Source organism: Hyaena hyaena, unplaced genomic scaffold (genome assembly GCF_003009895.1).
Source record: "Hyaena hyaena isolate Hyena2069 unplaced genomic scaffold, ASM300989v1 scaffold_216, whole genome shotgun sequence".
Lineage (NCBI taxonomy): Eukaryota > Metazoa > Chordata > Mammalia > Carnivora > Hyaenidae > Hyaena > Hyaena hyaena.
This window is the reverse complement of record NW_024080848.1, coordinates 2,498,661-2,520,058: the sequence shown is the minus strand read 5'-3', so window position 1 is coordinate 2,520,058 and position 21,398 is coordinate 2,498,661. Positions and strand designations below refer to the sequence as shown.

The window sequence follows — 21,398 nt, the reverse complement described above, 5'->3', positions numbered from 1 at the left end:
GAACAGACTACTACGTACAGTACTTGGCACCCAGTAGGCCATCATTTGCCATAATAGATTTTAGGCATCCGCCTTTTCCCCATGAGAGGACAATCAACGCATCACATTATGCTTCTTTGGCCAGTTTTATTCAGCTCTGATCTCAGTAGTTAAAAAAAACAGGAGAGAGAATGGGGCCGTAGCTTCCAGAGAGAGGAGCTCTGCACCGCCCGGGTGCGAGGAAAGAAGGCGAGGGAGGCGGAGGGAGCCCAGACTCCCACCTCGGCTCCTCTCCTCCGGCAGCAAACGCTCGGCCCCCGCCTTCTCTCCCCATTCCGGACCCTCCACCCGGGTGGCGAGAGGGCAGCGCGGGAGAGGCGGCGGCAGGGCTCCGACTGTCACGCTCGTTCCCTGCTGCTTTTCCAGTGCCCAGCCTCCTCGCCCCTCCTCCCTAATCCTCAGCCGGGGTTTGGAGGCGATTCCCCTCTAGTGACTGAGACGCTCGCATCTGGGCGAGCGGCGCTTCGCCTCGCTCGCGTCTTTGTCTCCTCCTCCTGCAAGGCTCCGGGGCCGGGCGCAGGGTCTGCAGCAGCCGCCGCAGCAGCCGGAGCCGAGCGGCGCTCCGCACGGCCGCCCGCGGCCGCACCCTCGCTCGGCGGAGGCGCCGGAGGACGCCGGCGAGCCACGCACGGCCAGCGTCCCGCGCTCCTGCGCCGCCGCCGCGGCGGGGATCGAGCCCTCCCGGCCGGCCCGGTCCGGGGTGGGCAGCCCGGCCAGCAGCGGGGTGGCAGGAGCCGGCGCCGCAGCTCTGGCAGCTCACACCCCCAGGCAGACGCATCCAACGCCTCCTCCCTGCGCCACCAGGATGGAGCAGCCACCCCGGCCCGGGACTGGCGCAAGGTAAGGTGCAGCCGCCTGTTGCTTTTCGCAAAGCGCGGTGTCCTCCCTCTACCCGGGTGCCTAGGCCTTACCTTCCGTAACTAGTAGACGGGAACTCTCACCCCAGATCAGAGCCACGTTCCAAGCCCCGGTCCCCTGGGCGCATACCCGGGGAGAGACCCCTCCTGGCGTGGGGAAGTCGACCCTCTGCTCGCTTGCAGCCGACTGCTGTGCAATAGTCTGCAAACTTTTGTGCCCCCCTCCCTGCGCGGTGCTCACCCCGTGCCGTGCAACTTGCACGTCTAGTCCTCGCGTGCGCCCTTCCCCCCGCCCTTCCCCACTACCACCCCTGACGTTTGCCTCTGCCCATTTCTTTTTCGGTGTTCTTGCTAGTCGACTTTTCACTCCCTGCAGCTCCCGCTAGAGAGTGGGACATGGGAGGCGGCTGCGGCCACCCTTGGGGCTCTGTCTAGCACGGCAGGAGTCGGTCCATGCTTGCGTATGCCACCCCGAACTCGGTAATGAAACCCTCGGAGTGGCTTGCGGCTGTGTGCCGCGGGAACGGCAAGTGCAGATCCGGGTGGGTGAAGTAAGTCGTCTGGGGAGGGAAGTGTTGCTGGAGGGGTTGGGGTGGGGGGGAAGCGAGGGTCTTGGGTGGATCTGGTTGACAAGATACCAAAGGGCTCTGCCTTTAAAGTGGGCGAGGGGCCAGTCCTAGCCGTCACCTGACGTGGAGGAAAAAGGATTTGAGTCCGGAGAGCTCTGGCCCCGGTGTGTAAATAGAGATGGGGGAGGGGCTGGGCACCTGGGGAGGTGCAGAGAGGCAGAATGGAGCCCTGGAATGCCAGAGCCCGGGGGGTGGCGGGGTGGGGGGACTTGGGAGGGCTTTTGGGTGCCTGGGATGGGGCGATCTTCCTCTCCAGGAGAAACAAACCTCCAGGCGAGATTCTGAATGCGTTGGCGTCTCAGGCGGCGACTGAGTGGTCAGATCAGGGACCAGGGATGCTTTTCCTGGCTCTAAGGGGACCAGAGCCCTCTCCTTTCTCCGGCGCCCGCTTATACACCCTTCCACCTCCGCAGCCGAGTCCGTAGACCCACGCCCACCTTCCCTGCCGGGCCCTCTGGAGTCAAGAAGGTCTGCAGAACTGCAGGGTGGGAAGGGGATTCCTGGTCCCCAGGAGAGGCGTGTGTGCAGGGTGGGGGTGGGGGGAGTCCCCAGCGCCTGGAAAGTAGACAGGGGTTCGAACCGGTGGGATGAGAGCGCAGGGGCGGAGGCTGCAGTGGGGGCCACCTTTCCCCCCGCCCTTCCGCACATCGCACCTGGGCGGAGCGAGGGAGTGGGGGAGCCCCACGCTGCGCCCGCAGGCTGGGGAGCCGAGAGCTGGAGGGCGTGCGGGGAAACGCAGGGTGAGGGGGTGTGGGCATCTGATGAGGGGAGACTTGGCTTCCAGGCCGGGGCCGCGGGCAGAGGTGGGTCTTTCCACGTTTGGGCCCCTAGGTGGGTCCTTCTGGTTGTTCCAGGCGCTTTAACGGATGCGGGAAGGCGAGGCTCTTTCCTCCTTTGCACCCCAGCAATCTGGAATGGAAGACCATTTGCGGGAGGGGGCCTAGACTGCTTGTTGCAAAGGAGGGGCGGCCCCCGGGCTCCGTTTATCCAGGTGGGCTACCAAAGGCCTGGAAGCACCTCGTTTAACCCTTCTCTCTCCGAGGAGGTGCACGCCCCTCTTCAAGCAGCGCCTTTGGCTCGGAGTCCAGTTCCGGGTTTCCCCTGGCCCATAGAAGAATTTGGAGGTTGCGTGGGGCCGGAGCCGTTTCCAACCCTCCGGGCCTCCTTGCTCAGGCCTCCCACGTGCAGGCTTTGGGGGGCACAACCGTGTCTGCGGTCGCCCGGTAGAAGTCTGCTGCTCTCTCGTAACCCGCTGGGAGAAAGCAGAGCTCAGCGCAGTCTCCTTTTCCGGGCCCCACGCCTTGGCCAGACCCTTCCGGAAGAGACGTCGACTTGCCAGGGCTCCGGGGGAGGAATCCTGAGGTCGGTCACTCTCAGCCTGGGGCACCCCCGGAGCAGCCAGCTCCAGTGTCCCCGCGGCCACCTTCAGAGCCCCGAGGAGCGGGAACGGGGATTCCCTCCGCGCAGACTCCCCGGTGCGGCTCCCAGCACAAAGGCCACACCCTCACAGGCCAGGCATCGCAGGGGACAGAGCGTTGGCTTCTGCCGAATTACCTGGACACCTGAGGTAGGATCCCAGAATCAAGTCCCTCACCCCGCGAGAATTTTACCCCCAGAGCCAGTTTCCTTCCAGAGGCTTATCACCTGGCTTTGTGCTCAGGCCACTCCCCTCTGCGTGGAGAAACAGGTTGGAACAGGTCCCTGGGGAACTCTTGAAGGAAGACTTCAATTCCACACCAAAGTGTCCCCGTCCGGCCCGGCCCGACCCCTCCCCGCTTGCTGAGATAGCCTGGGGAGACAGGTAGTAGTAATAATAATCAGCGCCAAGGTTTACTGAGCTCTTACTCTGTGCCAGGCACTATTCTTGAGATTTTGCCCGAACTGTTTTAATTTTACTCCTCACAACAACCATGGAGAACAAAGTTATTTTTCCCTCATTTTATGGGCGAGGAAACTAAACCATGGAGAACTTAAGTTATTTGTTTATTGTCATTCAGCCAGTAAAGTGGTGGAGTTGGTTAATCTTATAGGTAGAGAACCTTGGGTGTATCCTAAGCTCCCAGCCCTATTCGGTACTGAAGACCTTTTGTCCACTACAAAAAGTATGGGTGAGGGCTCCCAGCCCTTTACTCCAAACCCTGGAGGCATACTAGGTAAGTGCCAGTCCTTGCCCCTAGCACTTGGGATACTGATGGGGAATCTCACCCCTCTCAGAGTCTCCTGGGGTGCATCTTTGTAGAATGGGATCCTGGTGCTGGAAGCAAATTTAGGAAACTGGATGCTGGCAATGAACTTCTTTTCGGAAGCTTTTGGTAGACATACCCTTTTAAAATATGAGGAGAAGTGGAAAGGAGGGAATCCGAATTTGAGCAGAGATCTCTAGTTACAGACTGTTGAAACTGCATTTTGCACATGAGTCCCGTTCTAGTGATGGAGTCACAGAATATTAGAGCGAAAGGGATCTCAGCTATCACTGTCCCCAATCCAGAAGCAGGGAGGAGATTCGGTGATGTGTTCAAGGCTGCTCTGTGCGTTCCTAAGACAGCCAGTAGTTTCTGACTCTTGGTCAAAATAAACTACGTTGATGTATAAATAGATTATGTCCACTGCATCTTAAAATTAATTAGGGAAAAACTTATTAACCAGAAAAAAATATCATATAACGGATACACCATCACAAATGTGTCTCATTTGCGAAAAACTTACAACCAAATACTTAGAAACCTTCAAATCAACAACATTTAACTAACCAGGCAAACCTTTGGATGACGTTAATTAAAATTGAATGGATCTTCAATCATTTTAACAGTCTTTTTGTCAAGAGGAGTAGCCCTGTCTGGCCTCACTCCCAAGTATTTGGAAAAAGAGGAGAAGACCTAGTAGATCAGAGGGGAAAATTCTTCTGAATACAATGAAGTGGGTATGATTTCTTACCCTTGGGCCACACTTTAGGGTGATGCAAATCTGAGGCAAAACAATGTCTTTTTAGTAGATATAGTGGATATAGAGAGGCTCGGAAAGGGGAAACGTAGTTCTTTGCCACTTTCTCACCCATGGAGACCTTATAACAAAGGGACCTTCTTCAGCAGCCTAGCGATTCCATACAGCCCTAGTCATTCTTTAGGACAGAGTTTTGGTTTCTAAGAACATCCCATGTCTTTTCTCTGTAGCTAGGGTATATCAGGATGTCCTGCCCCCTGGAGACGAATCAAGAAAAACTCAACTGGAGTAAACAGAGAGGGGGATTGGGAAGAGCCTGTTTTCTTAGAGTCACATGCGGGGTGAGAATATAGGCAGACAGATGGTGGAAACTTGGTGCCTTTATGTCACCTACAATAGGGTTTCCATTCCTGATGTTGTGACAAGCCAGGACAGAAGCCCTCAGGCAGTGACTGGGGGTGGAGAAGGAGAAGGTGAAGGTGGGGGTCAGTGCTGTCAAGAACCTGGAGTGGGGGTGGATGGAAGCTTGGCGGATAAAGGGATTTGGGGTGACAGGAATGGCCATAGAGAGCCTCCACGGAGATACAGTTTTTCCCCCTTCCCCACCTACCCACCACCTCAGTTTGCCATCTATGTAGGGTTGACCGATCTGAATCCCAGAGTCCCCAGTTATCTCTCAAGGGAAGCATTCACTTTTTTGAGAATTTATGGGAAATGAATATTGTTTTATGCAAGTAAGAAAAAAATATGCATAGCTACTCTCATCTTCAGGGCGTACCGTGAAAATTCAAACGATCCCAAGAGGAGTAGCCTTCTGAAGGTGCAGATGCCGGTTTTGTGAGATTAGAGCAGTGTTGGAGGAAAAAAGATGTACCATAGAAATTAGGTAGGACAAAATCCAAAAGTAATGGTCTCTCTTTTAGGAACCACAGGAAGAAGAATCCTTTTTGATCTGGGCCAACATCCTGGTTCCCAGTTCGTAGCTTTTCAGGGATGACAGGAGACTTAGCTGGAGCCTCATCCTGTTTATGTGGTTGGCATCCTCTCTACCTCTTTTTCTGTGGCTCCTATCTGGTGTAGTGTTAAAGGGCCCACACAAGCGCTTCTGCGGGGACAATTCTTTTCGTGTGACTCTACCTTAAATCATATAAACTGATATCTGTTTGTTGGCAGAATAGCAATTACTATTAAACAACATGTTCTGGGGAAAAGATCGTGAAAAAAAACCAATGAAGACTTTTCATTCGGAACACAATGAATGAAAGCATTTATGCTATACATAGCATGAATTAAAATTCTCAGTTTGGGTTAGATATTTGAAAATGAAAACATAATCAGGGACTGGAACATCTGAGCTTGACCTACTTTTAGTAACAAGAGAAGCCACATAATAAGTTTCTGTGGAGTTTGAAGAAGACGTTGGCGGAGCGAAAAAAGGTTCACTACGTAGAACTTGAGAAGCCTTACCCTCGTGTATTTTATTTTAAATAAATATGTAATATCTTAATTTATATTTAAGTTTGAAGATTCCATAAGATCAAGAAATCTAGTATTTTATCTGCAGGTTGTGACTTTGGTGAGCTTTATTCTACAAGTGGTTGGGAATCACGGAGGAAGCTTTTATAATTTATAAACCCTTTTTTTTATTTTACAATTAATTAATTAATTGTACAATTGTACAATTAATACAATGTAAAATTAATACATTGCAACATGGCATATGAAATGGCCATTTTATGAGAGAATGAAATCTCCAGTCTTCTCAAGAGCTAACAGCCTTTGAACACACTATTTTCCCAAAGAGGATGAGTTATTGGCAAGGGCAATATAATTCATTTAAAGTAAATAAATGAACAGATATTTAGAAAGAACCACCCTGATGAAAACAGATTTTTTTTCTTTAAGAGGATCAATGAACAGGTCAGTCAAGTTTATAAAATTTGTGGTTTCAGTTTATCCCAAGTTCTCCGAGCTGCTTCATATGTTAACAACTCCCCAGTGTAAGTGTCACTACACTTTCAAATATTTTTTTTTTTTAAAGAAGAATTGTGCCTTGCCTTAGAATGAAATTGGAAACAGGGGTCTCTGAGTGGTTCAGTCGGTTAAGCATCTGACTCTTGATTTCAGTTCAGTTCAGGATCCCACATTTGTGGGATCTAGCTGCACGGAGCCTGCTAGGATTCTCTCTCTCCCTCTCTCTCTGTCCCTCCTCTACATGTGCTCTCTCTCAAAATAAACATTGTTTAGAAGAAGAAGTAAAATAGAAACCGATAAAAAATAAAATACTGTGGGCCGTTCTCAAACACAGAATAACACTTGACAAAATGAAGCGTGTCTTCAAATGCAGATGTGTTTCCTTTTTTCTCTCTTTCTTTTCTTTATTTCTTCCCTTTTGTTCTTTCTTCCTTTCATTTTTAGGCCACTGATACAATTTCCAGTCTACATGTGAGCATTCAGCACCTTGCTGGGAGAGTTGGCTATTTCAGGACGAATGCTTCCCCTGGTGAGGGCAGGGAGGAGGTGCAGTGCACTTGTACGTTTGTCCAAAGCGAAAGCACACAGGTCACAAAGGCAGACACACTGGCTTTCTCTCTGGTCTCACCTCTTCACTTCTGATTTAGGAAAGCGGTGCTGGTAAAGGCCTGCTTACAGAGGGCTCCCCCTGATAGCAGTGACTAAGCAGTATCCTTTCCTTTTGCTACTCTGGGAATTTATGCACTGAGAACAATCCTGGTCCGGTCTGCTGACCTTCCCTAGACATCTGGTCAGCAGGGATTATCAGGCAAGCACGTTTTCCGTTCTCCTACAAATTGTATTCAAGTTTGCATTGGCAAAGGTAGGTACCCTTCTGCCGTGGAATGTTTTATTGTCATTTATTCAGGTGGTCAGTCTGTTTTTTGGTGGCTGCTTTGAAACATGTCCCCTAGACAACGTGTTCCCTTCCCTGATGCAAGGTAGAGGGTAGGCACTTGGTGCCTGAAGTACCTGCTGCAAAATTCAAGAAGGAGGGAGGACTGATAGCCAGCTGCGTCAGGAGGGCGAAGAGAGAGGTAACCAAGATCCAGCACGGGTAGGTATAGGAGAGAAAGGGGGTGAGAGAAGTAGGTGAGGAGGGAAAACAGACCACCTGAAGGAAGAAAACCCAGCTATGTTCACAGAAAGACTAAATGAGATTTAGTCATACGCCAAACCCGAGGGATAAGATTTAAAAGGCATAAAAACAAGAAGATAAAAAAAGCTAATGGGAGTGATAAAGGGACGAAGAAGTGTACAAGGAAAAATAATGTACCCAAATAATTCCTCAAGGTGTAGGCCAACGGACAGGCAGGCTAGCTGCTCAAGCCAGAGGGCCTGGTCTCATACCCTCATTCCCCTGTCCCTTGTTCATGTGGCTTCTCCGCCACCAGGCCAATGGCTCTTCATCCCATTGATGCCTTTGGCAGTCTGCCAAGCTTAGGGACCCCAGAATGATGTGTTTAAATGCTTAAAACGCACTCCAGAATACTATAACAGTAGACACGCACACACAACGTGCACACACACACGTGCACACACACAGGCATGCACGCAAGCACGCACACCATTGTAAGCTCCTAATGTGTGTGTAACACCGAGATCCCTGATCATTTCTATCAGTGGCAAAGTCACTGGTGCAATACATGTCAGTATTGTAGCCTGTATTTATGATGGAATGAAATACGAAACCGTCGTTCAATGTTAGTAAGCCAAGTTGTGGCTTTTTTTCTGTTCCAGTTTGTGGATCACTTGAATTCTATTGCTAAAGGCCCTAGAGGTCTGCAACCCCAAGAACCTTGGATCCATATTTAGTATCTGCAATTAACACTGTTAGGAGTGCATTGGAACAGAGCTCCTAGCTGTGTTTATCTCTCTAGGATCGCTCTCTCTCTCTCTAGACCAATTTTCACTTCTCTGGCCCAAGGAACTGGCATTATCGGCCCTCTTCCTAGGAATCACGGTTGTAGGTAATGCTGGGCAATGGCAAATCAAAAACACTGTTAGCTGAAAGAGACTCACATCAGGGGCACAGGCAGGCTGTTGATGCCTCTGTAAGAACTAGAAAATAGACTCCCTTGGAGAAGCAGCAGCCTCTGGCTCCCGGCTCAGTGAACATTGGCCTGTATCTCAGATCCCAATGGCTGCCTTGGCTCCGTGCCCCATCGCCTTGGCCAGTTTCACCTGAAGTGAGGTTGAATTACCAGACTACATTACATTTCAGCTGAAAGTTGTAAGTTCCCCTCCAACATTCTTTTCCTCAAGGCAGAGCCACCACAATGGCTTTTAAAGGTTCACTTCCTTTCCCAGCCCACTTTCTGCTTATCAGGAAACGGCCTCAGTGCCTCGGTGCCGGCAGGTGGATGGAGACCCATGGGGAAAGGTCCGGATCAGGAGAACTGAATTCTTAAACTGGTGAATAAGGCCATGTATGATAGAAAGAGGACTGTGGTCATAGAGTGTTTTCTAAACGGGTGGCTCATATTGTCCTGTGTTACCGGAGGATGACAGGGTATCCCTGATTGTGAAGATCACCATGTTTCTGTCTGTTCTATTTGGTGAAGTAGAACCTGCCTAATAGAAAAAGCTTTCCTAAGAAAGCTTTTGACTTTGCAGGAGGAGGCAACATCTCAGAAAATATCCTGTTTCTATGCAGGTACAGTATTTGGGAACCAGACAACCTCATTCTCCTTCTAGCTTTGACCTTAAATCAGCATGATGTCTTTGGGATGGTTGAGTTGACTGCCCTCTGCTCTACTTCCCCAGTAGACTGAAGGCTTTCTAGAGCCCCTTCCAGCTCTGTGGTCTCTAATGTCAAGGATGTGTCTGGCATTGTTTTATTTAGACTCCGCCTGGTGGCTTTGCTGTTCAAGCTCACTTCTCTGCTTAGGCCCTCCAGCCCTGACCTGCCATAGAACCAGTCATGCTGGGTAGACAGTCCACAGTCCTGAGGGTCTGTTGACCCCCAGAGCCCTTCCAGGAGCCCAGAACAAGAGGATGGTGGTGGTTGGCAGAGGGAGTGCTAGAGGGAAGTACAGCTGATGGGTAAGAAGGGATCGAGTAGGCAAAGGGTAAAAGCATTGCTGAGTTTCCTTGCAGCAGTAACTGTCCTCAGGAAAGTTGTAGAAAAGATGAAGGAGGGGGTCCCTGAAGTTTTGCCGAGTTTCCTTGCAGCAGTAACTGTCCTCAGGAAAGTTGTAGAAAAGATGAAGGAGGGGGTCCCTGAAGTTTTGACTGGGTGCCTATCTTCATAACCCTGTGATGTGTCACTTCCTACTAAAACCTTTCAGATTACCCTTTGTTGTTTTACTGAGGACGGTTACATCCTTAGTAGGGCTTCATAGTTCCTTCCTCAGCTGGTCCTGCTTGTCTCTCGCCGTGTCACCTTCGTAGGTACCTCCTGCACTCTGGTGTCGCTGAGCTGACGTGTTAGTACTGGTTAGTGCCACCAATTGGTCACATTTCCTTTTTCCAGCTCTGCATTCCACGATATCATGTTGATAGCTCAAAATCCTCTATGGTAGGATTATTGGCACCACAGAAACCCACAGACAGTCCAAAGCAGGGCTTTTTTTTCTCAGAGAATCCATTGTTAAAATTTACCAGCAGACACCACTGCCCCGGCCCCACCAGGGACCTTGTGGTTGCTACCACAGAACGTGCCTTTCCCAGTTCCTAACAGTTCACCTGACTGGGTCCCTCTCCTTTCTTCTCTTTTTCCTTTCCTCTGTCTCTCCTTTCCTTCTGTTTTTTTCATCCAGGCGTCTATCCAGAGGTAGCCAGACTTGATTCTAATTCCCCTTCTGCAACTGAATGGCAGGGTGAGTGACTCTGAGAACATTTCCTAACCTTCAATATGCCTAAATATCCTAAAACATCCATTTTCTCTAGGTGAAATGAATATAAGGATAGATAGTTGTGAGGCTTACAGGAGTTAATATGTATAAGGTGCTTTGAACAGCATCTGGCATATGATAAGTACCACTTAATTCTTTGTTTTTAGTATGGATCAAAACATTGCTGATTGCTTACTGTGTGCCCAGCACGGAATATGCACCCATGAAAGGAGGCTTAATAGAATAAACACAAAAAAGAGGCGCCGGGGTGGCCCAGTCAGTTAAGCATCCAACTTTGGCTCAGGTCATGATCTCACCATTCGTGGATTTGAGCCCCGCATCGGGCTCAGTGCTGACAGCTCATAGCCCGGAGCCTACTTCGGATTCTGTGTCTCCCTCTCTCTCTCTCTGCCCCTTCCCAGCTCACATTGTGTCTCTGTCTCTCAAAAATAAATAAACCTTTTTTAAAAACTTTAAAAAAATAAATTAAATAAACACACAAAAAATATTCAAGAACAGAGGCCGGTTCGTTCTTCCTGTGGGGCCAGGGGTATTTGAACTGGATCCTGAAAGGCTGGTCAGCTACATGTACCAAACTGGCAAGATAGGCAGAGGCGTCCCAGGAAGAGGGAAGCCATGTGAGCACAGGTATGGAAGTGGGAACAGCATGAGCTGATAGGGTTTTGTGTAGCTGAGCAGGAGACCGTGGAAGGAGAGTCTTTGATCATGTCTGGGTTCTGGGTTATCCACGGGAAAGTGAGCTACAGTCTCCTCTTAGCTCTGCTCTTCTGTTGCCCTGTGCGAGGACAGATCTGAGCTTTGGTTTTCCCGAAAAAGTCAGAAATCCAGGATTTTATGTGAAACCTCCTGATGTTTAATGGTTGGACCAACTCAATTAAAACAGAACAGAACAAAACACAAAACATATCCGCAGGCTCTATCCAGCCTCCTGCAGAAGAATGGAGTTCTAGGCTCCCAAGCCTGTGTAAAGATGATAAAATCTGCACTTGGAATTCCTGATTTTGAATAGGATTCTGCCATCAGCTGTGTGACCAGAGGTGAGAGTCCCTTCAGCTCCCTGAGCCCCGGGTTTCTGCTAAATGGCAATCATATTTCTTATCCTACATAAGTTGCTGTGAGGAGCCTTTTGGACTATGGAGATAAAGCCCTCGAAATGAACCAGACATGACTTAGAATTATTCCTAGACACTGTGTGTTGTGTTTCAGCCATCCATCCAGTACAGCCTGATTTAAGTCACCCAACGATACCGGAATGTCCTTATCTGCTTTTTCAGTTTTAACACTAGATAAGGGAAGGGACATGTAGGAGTCTTTTCCCTCTTTGTTCTGTTAGAAACATGAAAGAGCTTGATCTTCCATTGTGGAAGTCTGTATGTCGGAGATCCAGGTAAAGTTCTTGATTGCTTCCGCATGGATTCAAGACCATGGGGAAAGATGCCTCCAGCCTCTGGGGGGTGTGCTGATTATTTCTTTGAGGTGGCAGAGGATGGTCTGAAAGGAAGTCAGCTGTACTAAGGTTTAGAGTCAAAACCTGCATCTGGATTTCCGTACTTTCTTCTCTTTGATCCCTTCCGATGCCAGGCTGGCTTTGATCATCTAGGCTTTTAAGGAAACGATCAAACCTTGGAAGAGTCAAATTACATTTAGTGGAGTTGCCTTTCACGTATCGGAGGGGTGAATCCACACCTACCCTGCTTCCTCAGCCCTGGCGGAAAGTGCTCTGTGATTGCAGTTTTGTGAAAACCTCATGATCATACATTGAATCTTGCTGTTATTCTGATTTTGTGTTATTTTCATTTGTTTTGCTGTACTGCCTGATTGAACCCGATCACGGGAAGCGTCAAAGAGAAAGGCAGGCCTTGGAGTAAGGACACCTGATTTTAAAAAGCATAGCACTTCTGAATTTTGACCTCACTGCAGAGATCTTATGAGTTCTGCTTTAGATGCTGACCTGAGAGCCTCAGAGCCTATTTTGCTTTCCTCCTAACCCTAAGCCACCCGGGTCCTGCAGACTGAGTTGTCTGGTGCTGTTCTGGCTCCCATCCTCTGTCGGTGTGTGAAACCCGCAGTCATAACCACCGCAGAAGCCAAATGGCAGAGGAACCACAGTCCCACTCTTCTGAGATAGAATTGAAAGACTGAGGTCTATGGAATTTACATGACAGATGAAGTAGCACATTTGATATTAAAGAGTTATTAAAGCCCTAACCCCTAACGTGATGACATTTGGAGGTGGGGCCTTTGGGAGGTAATTAGGTTTAGATGAGGTGATGAGGGTGGGCCCTTCGTTATGGGATTAGAGCCTGATAAGAAGAGATTTTAGAGAGTTTGCCTCCTCTCTTTCCAACCACACCCACTGGAGAACAGTCCCCATGAGGATACAGAAAGAACATGGCCAGCTGCAACTCCAGGAGAGAGCCCTCGAAAGACATCGGCCATGCCGGCACGTTGGCGGAGGTGTTTGGTTATGGCAGCCCGAGGTAATTAATACAGGAGGTGACCACAGGTTAGTCTGGGCACGTAGCCACCTTGTGAAGCATTCTTTTGACCAAAGATGTGTTGGTACCAGTGTGAGTGATGTTCACCACCAGCCTGGCACATAGTAGGCCTTCATTAACAACTTGTCAGATGAATGGACACGAATGAATGGAGTGACAACCATCCAATTCATAAGCAAATATTTGGAAAACCGTTTGAGGATTGGTTATTTTCTGCAGGCATGATTTGAGAGGAAGGAAAAGTAAATTCTTCTAGAATATACTGTGTGGGGTGTGTGTATGTGTGTGTATATACCAAGCTGTTAACAGCCTGCACTTTTTTCTAGCCCACCCCACGGAGACGTAATGATAGTAAAATAAATACAGTCAGCATGCTTTCCTATTTACCCAGCATGCAAGCAAGTGACTATTTCCAAGCCTTTGCAATTTCATTAAGGTCTCCTAGAACCATTCTCTGTAAAGAGATGCCGAGTTGGACTGCTGACCTACCAAAACATAATTATTTGAAATTTAGTAAAAGGAAAAAGAAAAGTCACTTCTTCACGAAGAATCACAGAACCTCTCACTATTAGAAAGGGACTTCTGAAGTTCCTTTGGACTTTAAATCCCTGATGGGCACGTTGCCAGTGAAGGATGTAGGTTTTTTCCTAACAAAAGGGTGGCTTTAGGGTTCTCTCTTGCTCCTCTGAGAAAGCCCTCAGACACCGCGAGGTGTTTGCCTCATGGCTTTTGCCATTTGAGAATGGAGAAGCTAGTTCCTCAAGATGCTATTCATCTTTATTCATATCTGAGTGCAGATGAGTTCAGAGCATGTGGGTGTGGGATTTGAAGAGTGAAGTGCTTAGGTAACAGTTGGGGTGCCAGTTCTGTAATGAAGAAAATGTATTGACAATATTAAATTGTGGGCTGAATCTGCCTTTTGGTGTTAAAAAAAAAAAAGAACAAAATTTTCAAAAGTGGCAGCATTGTTTTGATGCCACGGGTGTTTCTAAATGTTGAGACAAGTGCCTAGAAATATCGGTCTTCAATGTGCGTCGCTTTCTTTCTGCCCTGCCTGGTTTCACCCTTCTAAGCCCCGCATAGCTTTCTTTTAAACTGGAAGGTGTTGCTGTGTTTCTAAATATACATTCATATTGTGCTTAACTGAGGAAAATAGATTCAGTAATAGCAGGCAAGATTTTAATCCATTTTTCATATTGCAGGTGGAAGAGCCAACTGGTTCCTAGAAAAATTGATTGTAACTTATTGAGTCACTAGGAAGTTGCTGTTTGCTTCCCAAGCTCTAAAACCTCCAAGTCATCATCAACCTCTAGGGCTTTAACAGGTGAAAATGTGTGCACCATTTCTTCTTTTAAAATGTCATGTTCTTTTCTATGTCACTTTTTTTTTTTTTTTTGGTGCTGAGAACAGTAGAGAGTAATACAGAGAAATCTTCTTTCTACTCAGTTGTGGGTGGAGGAGGGGGTGTGAACATGACTGTGACCAGTGCCAGGTAATATTTGTGGGTTCTACCTATAGCAGGTGTTTCTAGTAAACACATATGGATGTTCAGGGTCCTGGATTAGTAATGCAGTGCCTAGTTCAGGCGGGTCTAACCATTTTTCATGCTCTGTGTCTTCTTGGCAGTCTAGTGAAACCTATCTGCTCTTTCTTATTTTTGAAATGTAAAATTAACATTTTAAATTTGTTGAAACTAAATGTAAAAATACTTCAAATGTAAAAATTAAAGTACATAAGATTACAAAGAAGAGCACCACCACCACCACCCACAAAATGCACTGATTCGCAGGGATTCTGGGAATCTCTGTCACACTGAACTTACAATATTATGCATGACCTATATCACTGCATAATCTGTCATCAGTGTTTGAGAAAAATCACTTTAACACACTTCAGTAGTTAGCTTTACCATCAGGTGTGTTCTAACCTTCCTGGTCTAGACTTGTAGCCCCCATGCCTGTCATATTTCAAAAGACAGCACTAACTTATGAAGAATTAAACATTCTCATTTAAACTGGTTTTGCAAAACTATAACAAATCACTTAAATGGTTGAGTTGTCTCTTTATCCATGAAGAATAAACAGATGTAGATAGGGGCAGCCATTAGGCAGCCTCGATGTCTGGGTCACTGGGTGGGAAGATGCACCCTTTCCCTTTTGTGGCTGAATGACTACCAGGTGAGAAGTGGATCAATCATCCCCTCCCTGCATCAGAAGGGGCCGTGGTCAGGAATTAACTATCATGATTTTAAAGTTGTGATATGCATAAATTATATTTCAGGATTTCCTTTTTATATATTTGAGAAAGAGAGAGAGAGAGAGAGGCAGAGAGAGAGAGAGCATGAGTTGGGGGAAGGGGACAGATGGAAAGAGACTCTTTTTTTTTTTTTTTTTCTGAGAGACAGAGACAGCATGAATAGGGGAGGGTCAGAGAGAGAGGGAGACACAGAATCCGAAACAGGCTCCAGGCTCTGAGCTAGCTGTCAGCACAAAGCCTGATGCAGGACTCAAACCCATGAACTGGAGATCATGACCTGAACTGAAGTCAGACGCTTAACCAACTGAGCCACCCAGGTGTCCCAGAAAGAGACTCTTAAGCAGGCTCCATGCTCTGTGTGAAGCCCGGTAATGGGCTATTTCCCACAACCCGGGATCGTGACCTGAACCTAAATCAAGAGTCAGATGCTCAACCAACTGAGCCACCCAGGTGCCCCTATTTCAGGATTTCTGAACAATTGTGCTGCCATATCCAAAAAAAAAAAAAAAAAATGGAAGCTGTGATTTTTTTTTTTTTTTTNTTTTTTTTTTTGGGTGATGTCACAGGTACTGACTAACAGTAGTGTAGTCTGTTGCTTGTCTTTAAAATTGGAGAAAATGCCAAATTCCAGTTGTTGATCAGTGGGGAAAAAAGATCAGAAAAGACTCCCCTGCACTGGAGCCATGGCCTCAGTTGGGGACCATGAAGCCCAAGTTGAAAACCTCTGTCTCAAAATGTGAGTCAGTGGCTGATAACATGAGAAATAACAATGAGAACAGTTTTCAGACAGATGAAATTCACAGAAGGGGTTAGAAAAGAATGTCACGGTCTGGTAATGTATTTAACAAACATGCCAGAATTCGACCTAAAGATTGTGGTTGGTTTAGTAACTAGTCTCTTTGGGGAGAGATGCTGTTGTGTTTCTTCAATAGAGTGTTTTGGGTCTTCTTTGAGAGCCAGTCGTATGCTGTTGTGAATAGTCTTATCTGTTAATTCTTTTTTTTTTTTTAATATTTTTTATTTATTTCTAGGAGAGAGAGAGAGAGAGACAGCGTGAGCAGGGGAGGGTCAGAGAGAGAGGGAGTCACAGACTGAAACAGGCCCCAGGCTCTGAGCTGGCAGTCAGCACAGAGCCCGATGCGGGGCTCGAACCCACGAACGGCGAGATCATGACCTAAGCGAAAGTCGGACGCTTAACCGACTAAGCCACCCAGGTGCCCCTTATCTGTTAATTCTTAAACTGCTTAGGGGTGGATCTGGTTTTTTTTTTAATTTTTAACATTTATTTAGTTTTGAGAGACAGAGCATTAGCAGAGAGAGAGGGAGATAGAGAGTCTAAAGCAGGCTCTAGGATCTGAGCTGTTTGTCAGCACAGAGCCTGATGTGGGGCTCGAACTCACAAATCAAGAGATCATGACCTGAGCTCAACTGAAGTCGAATGCTCAACCAACTGGCCACCCAGGCACCCCTCTGGTGTTTTGAAATAAGCCAAAGTCATTTGAAGTAGGGCTGTTAAATGTAGAGGGTGTCCAAGTGTGCGCACCAGATTGGGACTTGAAAATTCTAAGCCTTCTTTTCAGGAGTGACTTGTCAGCTCTCCTGGAATCTGCTTCATTGTGGTGGAAGCAAAGTAAGGCTGAGATCTAGAGAAGATTGAGTTTCCAAAATGATAATATCCTTGGAATCAGCCTTCAGTCTTCTGGGGTGACTAGTTTATAGAGGAATGGTCATTTCCCTCTGTAAATTAGTGTTCGAAGATGGTTTCAAAATATTTAATGACAACATTCAATAGTCACATTCTCTACAGTCTTGAATGGGACTGCACTCACCAGTAGAAATATAATGCTAGCTACTTAAGGAATTTAAAATTTTTCAGTAGACACATTAAACATGTAAGAAAAAAAGTGAACTTAAGTTTAATAGTGTTTTTTTGCTTGACTCAGAATATCCAAAATAATCATTTTAATGTATAATTAAGTTGAAATTTATTGGTTTTTTTTCCCATAGCAGGTCTATGAAATCTAGTGTGTATTTTATGCTTGTAGCACATTGCCCTTTGGATGCTGAATTTTCATCAGAAACACTTGTCCTGTGTTCAGATTTCCAAAAACTGACTGTTGAGAAAGCAAGTCCACATATCCACGTTGTTACAAATCTGCTTGAATGTTTTCCAGTGACTAGAGTATTAGGTTTTCAATGTAATCACAAATAAAGTTAAACGTTAAGCTCCCCAGTCATATGAGCCACGTTTCATGGGCTCGGTAGCCACTGTGACTAGTAGTTACCGCACTGGGTGGTGCGGGTCTAGATTATATGGGGGAACTATGGGAGCGGGGTTCATAGGCACAGCATGGCCATTTAAACTCTGGAAAACTTGGGAGATTCTTGTCCTTCCAGTTTTTTGGCCTTTCTATGAAACAGTTCTTTTTGTTAATCCAGTATTTTTCCCAAAGCTCCCCATCTTCTCCTTAGAATCCATTTATATGACCCCTCCACCACCCCCTAAAGGGCCTTTCCTTATGGGTATTTACCATTTACTTCCAGGGGCACCATATGGTCTCTGCTTCATAGATGGAAGGTTCAGAGATTAGTAGAGATGATTAGATGAAGACAAGAATTAATACCCCTGCTCCAGGTTCTTATGACTAAGCATTTAAACCATAGGAGCAAAGTTTCCTGACCGTAAGGCCCACTGCATGCAGCTCTGATTCTGATTCCAAAGGGCTAGGGTGGGCCTCCGGAAAGTGCATTTTCATGAAGTCTTTTCTTTCCCTACCTCCCCCAGCCAGGTGATTGGGCACAGCCTCATCTACTAACTACTACCCCTCGCCTCACTATGTTCTTTTTGCTAGTGATCCGTAAAATGTGTTCTGAGGACCCCCTTCATCAGAATACCCTATGTCTTATTGAACTGAAGAGTTCTGGGCCCTGCCCAGAATAGCTGCAGCTGGGGAGCTAGGAATCTGCATTTTTAACGAGCTCCTTAAGTAATTCTTGTGCTTAGTGACTTTAAAAAGCGCTGCTTTGTGCAGACCCCTCCCAGGTTGGACATATGGAATTCTTTGTTCCCACCCTTTCTCATTCATTCTCTTTCCCCATGTCTGATGTTTAGAAATCCTGTGTCTCATTTATTCCACTTCCCTCGTGTTCAAGTCATTTAACAAATATCCATTTGGTCCAGGGATTGAGGATACAAAGATATAGATGGTAAGATTCTGTCTCTGACCTCCGAGAGCTTGGAGCTTACAGATATAGGAGGGAGAGATAGATCTATGGAAAACTGAGTTCATAAAGCATTACAGGTAGAGTGCTATGTGTATGTGCGGGGTGCAGGGAGGTCACAGAGAAAAGAGTCATATTTACCTGGGCTGTGAGTTGATGAGAATGGCTTAAAAGGGGCTTTAGAGACCCTGGATAGGTTGAGGAAAAGATAAAATTGGTATTGTACCTGACAGAGAGAGGATGGGAACGATGCCTGGAGACTTAGTTATGAATTAGGAGGTGAAGAGGGAAACAGAGCTACCGGGAATGAAGGATCTACTGGATGGAGGATCCCAAACAGTTTTTTTTAGGTGGATTATATTATCCTTATTTACTGTATTAGACAATACAGCTGAGAAATTTAAAACAAAATGATTGCCAATTCATTAAAAGAACAATAACAAACCCCATTACACATTAACATAAAGAACACATTTTTATGAAAAATCATTTATTTTTCAGAACAAAAATCAGTGAGAAGAGTGACATCCTTTTACAATTCTGTACATTGCTAATACCTGACTTAAGCCAAGATGATGATTCTCAGATCTGCATCTTGATTCACTCTGTTGTTGATATCTTGTGTCAGAAAACCTTTGGAAAACTCCATAGCACACTCGTGATAGAATAACAGTAGAAAAGGCAAATCACGTCTTTAATACTTGTATTGTTATGGAAATAATCTATATCACGTCTACAGTCAAATCGTGTCTACGGTATCATGGAAATAGTCTCATTCTCATTAGGGGTCTCAGGGACCCCAGGAGTCCCTGAACCAAGTTTGAGAGCCATTGGTGTAGAGGGTGGGTTGGTAGGCAGGCAGTATGCAAGGATACCAAGGGGGAGACCTTGTAACAGTGCAGGGGAAGAACATGAGCAACTGCACCAAGGTGTATCAGAAGGGAAGGAGAAGAGAGAATGGAGGGGACAGGTTCTAGGGAGACAGAATGCCACAGAACTTAGTAATCAATCAGCTGTTGGGATGAAAGAGATGGGAGAGCCCTTGAGAGCATCCTGGGCCAATAGATAGCTGGGAATCTACCAGCTGTCGGTACCGCTGTGAGGTGTTCTCCAACCCATCCCCGAGCCACCCAGGCCTTCTGCTCTGCAAGGCTTTGACCTGAGGTATAAAGGAAGTGGGAGGTCTAGTCCTAGAATAATTTTCTGGAGGTCAAATGCTGAGTTTTTATAGTAAGATGATACATTGACAGGAATCAGGAGGCATAGAGTTACTAGAAGCATTTCAGTATGGGCTGGCCGGGGCTGCATGATTCACAGAGCAAGGGACACAGAGAAAGACGGTTGTTTGGTGAGCAGCAAAATGACAGCGGTGAGGTTCAGAGAATGCCCTGGTCTTTGGGGCTGGACACATTTGTGGTTGAAAGAGTGTTTAGGAGGGATTCAGCAAGCCAGAATGTGGTTTTGCATGTGTGTGTGTATTTGTATATGTGTGGTGTGTATAAATATGGCTTTATATGTGTAATGGCGTACATATATGGTTTTCTACGCAAAAAACTGTATAGGCTCAGGCCTCAGCAATGGGGTGTGGAATGAACTGGCCTCAGGGATTTGAGGTTGTAGATGAAGTCCCTGTTTTGCCACCAACTAGCAGTGTGACCCTGGACAACCCACCCAGCGTCTCTGGGCTTCTGTTTCTTTCTGCCAAATGTAGAGGGTATGAAACATCAGGAATTCTGTGATCCATATGCATATTTTATAGGCCACAAAGTGATCTTTGGAGGACGCAGTGATTCCTTCCATCAGTGTCAGAGTTTGCCTGAATAGCATTTTCCCAAGCCTGTTTTCCATCTTGCCTGTTGAGGGCCTGGGAAATGAATAGAGAAGCAATCAATCTGGCGTCAGGGGCCCGGAGATAGCAGCTGTGCCTCTCAGGAATTGCAGGTCTTGTCATTTATTTCGATGTTGTCCCTGGCTTGGCCTGACAACCTGGGCAACTGTCTTGTTTCCTTAGTTCTTGAGAAGGCCTTTAATGCCACCTCTGTCTACACGCGCGCACACACACGCACACACGCACAGCAATGAGACCATACTGTACTCAGTATGTATGTACTGTATGTACTCAGTATTTTCCCAAGAACCCCGCTGTGCGATGGGAGATAGTTTGAGATGTGCACAAATTTGTGTTTGGTATTTTTGTATACTTAGATAGGTGTTAGAAAAATATAGCAAGCATGGCAGAACCATTGTTATGGATATTATTTCTCAGGATAACAGTTTAAATAAATAACTTGAATTAAGATAAATGATTGCATAAATGCTAATACAAGGAGAACTTGGGTGTAACAAAATTCTTGAAGATCATATGTGAGTGACTAATATGTGGGAGACACTAAGCTGATTGCATCGAGGAGGTTTTTTTTTTAAATTTTTTAATGTTTTATTTATATCTAGGAGAGAGAGAGAGACAGCGTGAGCAGGGGAGGGTCAGAGAGAGAGGGAATCACAGACTGAAACAGTCTCCAGGCTCTGAGCTGGCAGTCAGCACAGAGCCCAACGCGGGGCTCGAACCCACGAACGGCGAGATCATGACCTAAGCGAAAGTCGGACGCTTAACCGACTAAGCCACCCAGGTGCCCCGAGGAGGTTTTTTAACAAATTGAGGAGACTCTTTTTTTCAGGTGCGACCTGATATGTATGTCAGAAGTGTCCTGATCCTTCGTTGATTTGCTATTTCAGCCTAAAAATCTCTGTTGGGAGCCAGAGTTATTTCATATCTACTTTACGTTGGTCATATCAGGCACTTAGAATGATAGACTTTAACCTAGATATAATTGGAAGAAACAATCAGGTGAATTAAAATGGAAAGAAATTTCATTAAGACAGCTGGCCCAGGAATCTACAAGAATGTCAGTGTCATAAAGGGCCAAAAATAAACAAATAAACACGGCTGGGGAACCATTCTAGATTAAAGGAAACTCAAGAAAGATGACAACTAAATATAATGTGTGATACTTGATTAGACCCTGGATCAAACCTGAGACATGGTAAGGGACATTTGGGGACATTTAATGGATTTGAAAACCAACT

At 46.5% G+C, this 21,398-nt stretch overlaps 1 protein-coding gene across 3 annotated transcripts in view; it reads left to right on the top strand.

The window, feature by feature from the left end:
* The first annotated feature begins 490 nt into the window (after positions 1 to 490).
* LRRC3B (leucine rich repeat containing 3B) overlaps positions 491 to 21,398 on the top strand; it is a 93,955-nt gene continuing 73,047 nt past the window's right edge. For 2 of the 3 annotated variants that reach the window (XM_039242706.1, XM_039242707.1), the window contains exon 1: positions 491 to 879. The gene's annotated coding sequence lies outside the window, so the exon portion shown is untranslated. Of the gene's footprint in view, positions 880 to 2,881; positions 3,093 to 21,398 lie in introns of those variants that run through there. The other variant, XM_039242708.1, reaches the window with a different exon arrangement.